The 11,544-nt window shown below is 41.9% G+C and overlaps 1 non-coding gene across 1 annotated transcript; it reads right to left on the reverse strand.

Moving 5' to 3' along the window:
* Positions 1-411: 411 nt before the first annotated feature.
* On the reverse strand, positions 412-518 carry LOC113694420 (small nucleolar RNA R71). The gene has a single exon (XR_003449371.2). It is a non-coding gene; the product is annotated as a small nucleolar RNA R71 (small nucleolar RNA).
* Positions 519-11,544: the final 11,026 nt, after the last annotated feature.

Below are 11,544 nucleotides of genomic sequence, written 5' to 3' on the forward strand. Positions count from 1 at the left end.
TAGAGCTACCTTTTGAAGAAGAAATGATAAAAAACGAAGCAAATAGGCGAGCTCTTAGGGATTTTGTTCTACCGAAAATCCAAGAATCTCAAACAAGTATAGCACGGCTGATGGTAAATGAGAATAATTTTGAGATTAATCCATCATTGATCCAAATTATACAACAATCTTAATTTTGAGGTAATGCCAAAGAGAATCCAAATGCATACTTAGCCATATTTTTGGAGATATGTGTTATAATAAAAAATGAATGGAGTTAGTGAGGATGCTATAAGACTAAGGTTATTCCCATTTTCATTGAGAGATAAGGCTAAAATTTAACTACATTCTCATGCCCCTAACACTTTCACTATTTGGGATGATTTGTCTAGAGTGTTTTTGAATAAATACTTTTCACTGGACAAAATGGCTAATCTTAGAATGGATATTACTAGTTTTAGTCAATTGGATGGTGAGTCATTATATGAAACATGGGAAATGTTTAGAAATATGTTTCGGAAATTTCCACACCATGGACTTCCTGATTGGCTAATTATACAATTTTCTATAATAGTTTATCCTTTTCTACTAAAGCTACTATCGATGCAGCCGCAGGTGGAGCTTTGATGGCAAAATCGCCTCAAGAAAATCAAAATTTGATAGAGAAATCATCCAAATTTTAGGTGAAAAGATCAAGGCAACCCTCAAAGACAGACCAATCTGCCGGGATTCCAATCAAGACAACCACAGATGAATACTAAACCGGATTGGAAGATTGCAGTGAAAAAATTGGCTAAGGGCACTTCGGAGAGATTTGAGCGAATTGAGGGGCGGTTGGATCAATTAATTGGAATGTATAGAAATATGGAGGGTCAAATTGCCAATTCAATCAACAACAGAAACCGTGGAGAATTGCCTAGTAAAATTGAAGTCAACTCGAAGAGCATGTCAATGCCATCACTCTTAAAAGTGGTAAAATGGTTGAGGGATCTAACTCTGGCAATTCAAGTGGTCATAAAGATAAGGAGCAAGAAATTGAAGGAGTGAAAGAATGCCAAAATAATCATGTTGTCATTGATATAGATGTACCTCCTTCCAATTTAAATTCTAATGTGATACCTTTTCCCAATGGATTGAAGAAAGATGAAAAGATCGGGAGTTTGAGAAGTTCTTCGAATTTTTTAAATAATTGCACACTAATATTCCTTTCATTGATGCTATTACACAGATTCCTTTTTATGCGCATTTCTTGAAGGATATTAGGTCAAAGAGGTGGAAAATTGTAAATAATGAGATGATAGCATTAACGAAAGAGTGCAGTGCATTAATTAAGAACAAACTCCCTCCTAAATTGAAAGATCCGAGAAGCTTTTCTATTCCTTGTATTATTGGTCAATCGCATTTTTCTAATACTTTATGTGATTTAGGTGTAAATGTGTCACTTATGCCTCTATCAGTTGTTCGGAGGTTAGGATTTTAAGAGTTGAAATCTACCAACATTACATTGTAATTGGCAGATCGGTCAATTATACATCCAATTGGTATTTTAAAAAATGTACTCATAAAGGTAAGGTAATCCATTATACCTATGAATTTTGTTATTTTAAATATTGAGGAAGATGTGAAAGTGCCAATTATTTTAGGAAAATCGTTTGTAACTACCGTACAAACTATAATTGATGTAGAAAAAGTTAAGCTTATATTTCGGGTTAATGGCGAGGAATTGGAATTTAATTTGATTAATAAAGAAGGGGGTGTAGACCTTATTGCTCTTATTGCTAATATGCCATGTGATAAAAAGATTAGCCAGGAAATGGATGAAGAAGTCAAATCAATAAATTTTCTTGATACTGATTTTTATGGTATAGAGCAAGGGAGGCAAGGACAAAGATGGAATATGGCTTAATAAATTTGCCATTTCATGAAGGAAAAGGTGAAAAGTTGAGTCAACTCAAGAAAGGCAAGCAAATTCTATTCCAAGGTGAAGTCAAGCCTTTACATGATAAGTCTAATACTCCTCATTGGCAATTGAGGAAGTTGGACTATGGAAATCAATGCATAGCTCATCACACGGTGGAATGACTTAGAAGTTTTGACCTATAGGAAGAAAATCATTTCCTAATGTTCTAAAAAGATCCAAACCTTTTGAGTCAAACCAACGACTATAAACAAAAGCGCTAGTTGGGAGGCAACTCAAAATTTTTGTTAAATAGGTTAATTTGGTGTGATTTCGCGTTTAACACGTGTATTTAAGTTAGTTTGTTGTTTTTGTATTATAGGTTCAGCAAAAGGAAGCAAAGATGATCATTTGAGATGGGAAAGGCAAAGTCTAATCAATGAGCTTTTTTTATTTTTATTTTTTTTGGCAAAACCCGAAAACGGGTAGGGATGCCAACCCCCTACTTTATTAGAGAAAGCAAAAACATTACAAAGCCTGCAAGGAAGAAGAGCCTACGGTCCCTGAATAATAGGGGAAGAGCTAGGTTACAGCCCAGGAACGGGTAGAGGGGACCTCCCAACGGTCCATTTGCATGGCTGCCAAAACAGTGGGCGGAAGCTCCTGAGCCTCGGAAAAGATGGTGTCAGCGTGAAACTTTCCCCCTGCTATTTTGTCCGCGCACCTATTCGTCTCTCGGAGAACATGCCGCATCATGGATGACAACTCAACTAATAGCCCCTGAGTTCTACGCAAGGTATTGCACAGAGGCAACTTGGCTATGGCCCCAAATTGCAGCAAACGAACCAAGCCCTTCGAGTCGACTTTGAAGAAAAGACGGGTAAGACGTCTTTCCTTGCAATGCAAAAGACCATGGCATACGGAGAGAGCTTCGGTAATGAGGGTGTCCACCTCCCCAAACTCCTTATAAAAGGCAAAAACCAAGCGCCCCGTGTGATCGCGAACCAGCCCTCCTCCTGAAGCACCTGCACCAAAGACACTAGCGTCCTTATTGAGTTTCAGCCTGTGGAGCGGAGGTCGCGACCACGCCATAGCACAAACCTTGAACCGCTTGGACCGGATATCTGCGCCAGGAGACCATGGATGGTCCAGGTCCCTAATAAAGTGCTTGCGCAAGAGGACTCCCGCTCCGCTCAGCTGCAAAACAAAACTATCAATGTCCAGAATGACTTGGCTGGCCTGAAATGGCACACCCTCATGACATGCACGATTACGAGCTCTCTAGAGAAACCAAACCACAATCGCTGGTATAGCTATATGAATGTGGTTCAGGGATCCCACCCCGACAGAGCACAACCAAGACATGAACATTGCTGAGAGGGAGGAGTGCATTAGATCTAGGATGCCAAAGTGCCTTTTGGCCCAATCCCAAACCGTAGAGGCAATGGGGCCCGTGAGGAACAAGTGACGGAGAGACTCCTCGTGGGAGGAACAGCAATGACATCGAGAGGGAAGGACCACCCCCTCCGACGAAGGGTAAGATCCAATGGCAGAAAATTATATAAGGCACGCCAAGAGAAAAACTCGATCTTCAAAGGCAAGAAGGTGCACCACAACACCGTACACATCACCGACGAGTTTTTCTTAAGATGAAAAGAGTCCCAGGCCGATTTAACCATAAAGAGCCCCGAGGAGGAATGCGCCCATACCATCCTGTCCTCCAGGTGGAGGAAAACCTGCGTGTCAAGTACCCGACAAACCACGTGTAGAGGCAGCCACTGGCGGAGCTTAGACACATCTCACTCATTCTGGACAACAAATTTCGCAGCAAACATGTGGGGTGGATCGAGAGCACCCAGCATCTCCGCCACAGTCTCCTCCCCCAGCCATCTATCATGCTAGAAGTCCACAAACCCTCTCCCTAGACACCAACAAATCTGTCTTTCCGCAACCTCCCAAATCGCGACCAACCTCCGCCAGGAGAGGGGCGGCCTGGGGACTGTCACTTTGCTAGGATGTACTCCACTACATATTTTTTATGCATGAAGTTGGACCAAATCGAGTCATTCACCCTGAGCCGCCACCAGAGCTTGCAAGCAAAAATAGAGCACATGTCTTTGAACGATCTAAACTCGAGGCCCTCTTCTGCAACCGGATAGCATAATTTATCCCAAGAGAACCAATGTACTCATCGGCCGTCCACCCTATGGTCCCATAAAAAACTATTACAAAGTCTCCCAAGCTTGATGAAAACTACCTTTGGCGGCTGAAGAACCTGTAGAATAAACATGGAGAGTGAAGAAAGACCGTATCTAAGAAGGATCAGCTTACCCCTGCAGAGAGCCATTTGGAGCTGCAGCTGAATAGCCTAACTCGTATCTTAGCAAGAACCACGTCGAACAATAAGCACGTCGACCGACCCCGCGAGATAAGTGCACCTAAGTATGTGAAAGGGAAGAATTGTTGCTGAAATCCAATTCGCCACCACCAAGTTCCGCTGATCCTGGGAGGCCTAATTGGACAGCAGAAAGGTACTTTTACTGGTGTTGATCCGCTGACTGGAGATTAGTTGGTAGTGAGAGAAAAACTCAGAAAGACTTCCCACACAATCAGGGAAGCAACGTGCGAAGACCAAAATATCATCTGCAAAAGCCAAACAAGGAATATTGGATCCGGCCGAGGCAAAGAAACTTCTCTCATCTTGCAAGAATAAGTGATGGATACCCGAGTAAAGAACTCTGCCATGAGCACGAAGAGCGCCGGCGAGACCGGGTTACCTTGGCCGACACCCCTGGATGACTTGAAGAATCCAGAAGGAGCTCTATTAATAAGGACAGAGAACCAACAGTTGGACAGTGAATGGAATAAAAGATCGACACACCCTTCCTCGAAGCCAAATTGGCGCAACATAAAGATAAGGAAACTCCACTCGACCCGATCATATGCCTTCTCCATGTCCAACTTAAGGATGAGATTAGGGTGAGTTAGCCGCCTATCCAGATCTAGTGTGAGTTCTTGGGCAAGCAAGACATTATCCGAAATACTATGACCCGGAACGAATCCAGCTTGCCATGGCGAAATGAGTTTAGGGAGAAATTGGTTGATACTGGACGCCGAAATTTTTGACAGAATTTTAGAACTTACATTGCATAGGTTAATTGGCTGAAAGTCCCTCAATCGTGAAGTACCCACCACTTTCGGGATCAGAACAATAGCTGTACTGGAGAAGCCCCGCGGCTGCTGCCCACCTTGAAAAAAAATCCTTGACTACTAAGTACAAATCTTCTTGGATAATGGGCCAACACGACTGATAGAAACCAGCACCGAAACCATCAGGACCGGGGGCACCATCCACTGACAGGGAGAAAACGACATCCTTAATTTCCTCTCTCGATGGGATCATCTTCAGGGCCTCGTTGTCCGCTGCCTGCACCCGTGGGATCGGGAAGTCGATGTGTGGATCTATTCGAGCACCACGATCGGAGGAAAGGAGAGACGACAAAAATTGGACTACCGACTGACGAATCTGGGCGTCACTCCTAGCCACACATCTGAGTCCTCCTTGACCCGAGTAATGTAGTTGCTGCTGCGCCTTTGCTTAACCTTGAGGTGGAAGAATTTGGTGTTGGTATCACCATCCCGGATCCATTTGATTGAGGCCTTCTGCCGCCAAAACTCGCACTCGATGGAGAGAGCCCGAGCGTGAAGTGCCTTAGTTTCTTCCAGCCTAGATCTTGAAGTCGTATCCCTGGAGGTATCATACTCGGTCTCCCTGCGTCGTAAGTCCTCCTCCGCCTGTCGTACTAACTAAAAGATGTTTCCGAACGAATTCCTACTCCAGAGCCGCAATTTGGCTTTGACATGCATCAACTTCTGGAAGAACCGTTTCATCCCCGATGCCTGGATGTGGATGTCCCATGCCTTCTGGACAATGGGTACAAAATGAGGATGGTTTCTCCAGACATTCAAGAATCTGAAGGAAGCGCCCCGCGGGGAGCATGAACCACATTTTAGTAAGAGCGGGGCATGATCTGACCATTCTCGTGCAAAATGCGAGATTTTGAAAATCTCAAATAAATCCCCCCATTTGTCATTTATCAATGCTTTATCTAGACGTTGCCACAGCACCCCATTCGTCCAAGTATAAGTTGGACCATCAAATTCTAATAAAGACAGGCCGCAGAGAAAAATAGCTTGATTGAACTCCTCCAAATTCCAGGCATTAGGAGAAGAGCTGCTTGACCTCTCATCCACTGTGGTAATTGTATTGAAGTCACCCACTACCATCCAAGACCCAGTGGTAAGATTGCCAATCTGCTCCATAGCAGTCCACAAATCGCACCTAGCCACTCGTGTACATTTCGCATAGACAGCAGAGAAATCTAAAGAATACGATTGGAGGTAAGTAACGAACAAATGGACCAGTTGTTCACCATATTCTTGAAAAGTAATAGAAAAGTCATCCACCCAAAAAATTCAAATTCTTCCATCTAAGAAAGGACAAGCTTGGGGAAACTTCAGCAGATGACGAATCATGTCGATTTGTGATGCATCAGTGATGCGCTCTATTAAAACTAATAAACGAACATTATACTTGACACATAATCTAGCTAGGTACCGCTGGGAGTCCCGGCGTGACACCCCACGAACATTTCAAACATGAAAGTTCATAGGATTAATCATTGGAAAGAGTTAAAAGACTTAGCTAGAGAGAAGAAGCGCTTCAACCTCTTATTGTCATTTGTTGGTCCGTCCTTTCTTGTTTCTGTTGGCCGCAACACTAGTAAGGAGCTCCACATTGTCGCCAAACAACTCTGAACGCAAAGCACGAGCATCCAGACAAACCTTGAGCTCCCGGAGCTGCCCATGTCGATTTCCATCTTGCGAAGATCGGATGTGGACTGTCACCGTCGAAGGAGAGCAACCTGCTTACGTGGGGTCGAAAACGGGGATGTCCCTGCGAAGTGACTGGTCCCCTTTCCAGCCGTAAATGCAACGTCCTCCCCTTCTGTAGCCAACCATGCCAGTGCAGCAAAAGAGTTTGTGAGGTCGAGTGCGCCTGGTTCTGGCCCAGAACTGGTGGATGGTCTCCCACCCTGCTCGCCCACGCTAGTGACGAGATCGAGCTCCGCCAGATGTCCATCATGCACTGCCGAGAGCATGGGCGAAACCATCATGTACCCAATGACTTGGACTGCTGCAACAATGGTTGGACGCGTCCCCTCCCATCCGAGGGAACTAACCCCAGTTCTGCAGCAGAGGGCTCGCCACCTGGTGTCGGCTGGGGTGCCACCCTGGTTTCGGTGAAGTCCCTAGTAGGGGTGACAGTCACCTCCAGTGTCTTGCCCACCTCTAAAGCCGAATCAGCCGAAGCCGCTGACTGTGGCACCTCCTGAACCTTGTCCTCCCCGCCTATCTCCTTAGCCTTGTACGCCAGCTTTCCATCGCCCCGACCACTGCCCCCAACCCGTAGGGTTTTCAGAGACGGATTCTTCTTGAAGCACTCCGTATCTGAGTGTCATATCCTGGCGCAAAAGGAGCAATATGAGGGCCACCCCTCGTATTCCACCCTCTGCCACCAGCCATGCGTGTCGTCGCCAATCCACACTCTACGCGCAGGACTCCTAGTCACGTCAAGTTCCACCAGAATCAGAACCAGGGGCGTTTGAGGGCTGCAGTAGCCGAATCCACCTGGAGCGGTCTGCCCAGCAAGGCACCAATCTTGCACAACAAGTGCTTCTCGAAGAAAGGCAGAGGCAGCTCTGGGAGGGTGACTTAGATCGGAGCAATGGAGGAATCGTGATTGACGTCAAAATCTAAGGTCCATTTGGCGACAGTCATAGGAGAGTTATGGATGAACCAAGTGCGTCTAAACGAACAGGCTGGTGTAGTCCTCCTCTAGAACAGGACGGATGAGCACATGCCTAGCACCCAACAGCCCTACCGAGCACTCTCCCTTCAGCACTAGAGAGGTGAAGAACTTGCGGACCATTTCCATGGGCGGCCTACTGAACGCAAATATGCCCACCAGCACATTATGATATGGAGCTGCAATATTGCCCAGGTCTTGTCGCGAGAAAACCAACGTCGGCTCTCCCCTATAAGAACCAAGTTTACCCATTGATGTCGCTCCGTCTTCCAACCCAGTTCCATCCGTCAGAACCTCTGCGAAGGATTTGTGTTGTGTACCTCCCGAAAAGGAGGCTAGTGGCTAGATGGCCGCTATGCCAAGGCACCGCGAAGAAACCCTAGAGAGACAGAAACCCTACCTCAAGAATACTCTCTTCTAATTCTTTCTTTTTCCTTTTTTTTAACTCCTCGATTTACGTTAAAGGTATTTTTGATCCATTGAAAAGGGGTAAAATGCATATTTCGATCATTTTACATATACATACGATGATAAATTTGATAAAAAAATAATTTAGGATGCATTTTGACTTTTTGGAGTAGATTGCATAATTTTTAGAAACTTGAAGTTTCTGCAAAATTTGCAAAAGAATACGCACAATTCAGAAAAACGAGACTTTGAGTCGCGTGATCTATGATTCGTGTATTCAATTCTGTAATTTCATTGTAGAAAACAAGACTTCGAATACGCAACTCAAAGTCGCGTATTGATGAAGTCGCGCATTCACATCTGCAAGAATATAACTGAAAACGCGACTTCAAATATGCGACTTGAAGTCATGTATTGATGAAGTCGCGTATTCAATCCTGAAACATTTTTACAAACAACGAGACTTGTATATTGAAAAGTCACATTTTCTTCCCTTGATAAAAAACCCTAAACACGACTTTTCATTTCAGTTCTTCTTCTTCATTCAGCTCCAAGCCAAGTTTTCTTCAACCCACACGCACCCCTTCACACAATTCTACTTTTCTACTCCATTTTCTTGCTAGAAAACATCAACCCATCATCATTTAACCCTCATAAAGTCTTTTTAATCGATTGAAATCTAAAAAAATAACTCAAAATCAATTTTAAGCAATTTGGGGTTAGAATTTGTAGTTCTTAAATTCATCAATTGGAGGTCAATTGGAGTGATTTTCATAGGATTTTTTTGCATAATCATCATCTCCAAACATCACTCTTCGTGATTAAGGTAAATTTCTTCATCAAATTTTTGTATTTTAGAAGTTGACATTTTTCAATTTCCTGAGTTTTCTGATGTCTTCTAAATTCGATTTTTTGATGATATCTATTGAAGTTTTTGACCTCCATTATGTTTATTTATGTTGTTTAAGCGTGTTTATATGTTCAAATGTAGCAAATTGATGGATTATTAGTTATTTAAAATTTTAAGTTGCTATATTTAGCTAAAATTAGAAAATTGGTTTGAAATGTTATTGAGCCATTTGTGATAGATAATTATGATTCAAAATGGATAGTTGATGATATTTTAGCATATTCATTGTGTATAGAGAGTGATTTTGATGAATTTTGTTATTTATGGGAATAATTTTTGCTTATCCATATTTATAACTAACTGTGCATTATTGTTGCTAATTATAGACTGCAATAACCATGATTATTGCTAATTTGATTAATTGGGATATATTTGTTATCTATTTTGATAAATTGGTGATTTTGACAAATTTTGGCATATTTTATATCACATCTCGTATGTCATAATAGTGATCATTTAAGTATGATTATTTGATTTCTTATAACATGAGATATGTCATTGTGGGTATTCGCGCCAATTGGGATTCATTATTGTCAAAATTATGAAATATGTCTTGATACATGTGGATAATTGAATCTTTTTTCTTAGGTACTATGACAAGAGAAAAGCTAGTTGTCTATTCATCCGCTAATAGTGGTGAAATGGAGGTGAGTGAGGACATTGAAAAAAGTAAAGAAAAGAGATCACCTTCACCTCAACCGGTGAGGAGACGACAAGGGGAGGGCACTTCTCGGAGTGCCGAAATTGCCATCTTTGATAGTGCCAAGGTCACAAGTCTTAGGAATCTAAAGTGGCATGAAACACACGCTAATTTGGAGTTTCTCTTTGAGATGCATATGAGTCTGAAAATTGAAGTAATTTATCGCATTTCGGAGGCATTTAACCAATTTGGTTGGGCACCGATTCTCACATTGCTGACTCACTACTACCTTGACTTGGTGTGCTAGTTCTATACCAATATTGATAACAAAGCACGTCACAGTGGTGAGATGGTGAAGTCATAGGTGTGTGGGAGGTGCATTATTTTATCGCTAGAGCGCTTAGCTGTTATCTTGGGTTGTAATAACCAAGGCCGGACGATCGATCTGAAGAAGGGTTTCGTCGCACCCAATAGAAGGTGAGATCCATCACATGCCATGAATAAGTTTGGTCTTGAATACCAATCTTTTAGATCTTCAAGGAAGGAGACAATGGTGACAAGTGTCTTCGAATCTTGTCATCATCTCATTATCTATATGATGGATCATAATATCAGACCCAAAAAGACGGGTCATACGGTGGTCCTAAAAAATGATATTTATTTTCTTGATTATATGTTTTATAATCGGAAATCCTCCTACGCTTGAATTCTGTTGCCAAACATCATCATTAGCTACATAAGGTCTACGGCGAGACGCCGGACTACTTCGTTCAAATTGGCATTTCCTCGACTGCTCTCTTTGGTGTTTGAGCATCTAGACATGAACTTGCAGGAGGTAACTCGAGAATTTGTTAAGTTTAGAACCGAGTTATTGGTTTCTTCCCTTCGTCGTTTGGGTATTGGTACCGAAAACATTCCTCAACCTGCTCGAGAAAGGAGACAAAAGGCATGTCATAATCGAGAGGAAGTTGGACCTTCTACTACTGCACCTCCTCCTCCACCACCACAATCGAATTGGCAGTGGCTCTTCACTCGCTTGGACGATATTGAGTATCGGTTGGGACAAATGGATACTCGTTTGGAGATAATTGAGTATCACCTAGGTATTCCTCCACCTCATAACGGCGATTAAGATGAAGATAATGATTGAAACTGCACCTCTAGAATAGCTTTTATTGTTGTTTCCTAATTTTCTTGTCATTTTTAATCTTTTGTTTATAGGATGTTTAATTTGACATTTTCCTTTTACACTTCATCTTTTGGACAGTGTTAGTAGATATTTGTGTTTGGTGAAGGTTCGTGATTCATAGTTGATTTGGATCTCAGCCATTGCACTGAGGAGTACTTCTTTCTATCTTTTGTTGTTTTTCTTTTCCTACTTAATGAGGACAACATGTATTTTAAGTGTGCGAAAGATATGTGTGGTACTTGTAGTATTTTTGTGTTTATTACTTGGACTTGATGATTAGATTATGAATTGTACTTAATTGTTGTTAATCTTGGGTTGCTGGCAGGGAGTTTCGTCCAATTTTAAGGGAAAATTCTATCAAAATTTTTTCAAAATCTTGTCCAAATTTATAAAATTGCCCAAAAAAGTTTTAAATTTTTTCAATTTTATTCAAAGGGTAACAAGTTCCACACTATTAGTAACTCAAATTTTTTCTACTTTTGAAATAAATATATGTGGTTGAAAATTTCTTTTCTCATTTAACTTGAAAATAACTATTATGTAATTATAATTATTACATTTATAGGAAAATATATATAGTAAAGTGGAGTAAACTATGCCTCAATTTTGCACGTTTAATGAAATCTCTTCTCTTTATTTGATTTTATAAGTT

This window comes from Coffea arabica, chromosome 6c (assembly GCF_036785885.1).
Source record: "Coffea arabica cultivar ET-39 chromosome 6c, Coffea Arabica ET-39 HiFi, whole genome shotgun sequence".
Lineage (NCBI taxonomy): Eukaryota > Viridiplantae > Streptophyta > Magnoliopsida > Gentianales > Rubiaceae > Coffea > Coffea arabica.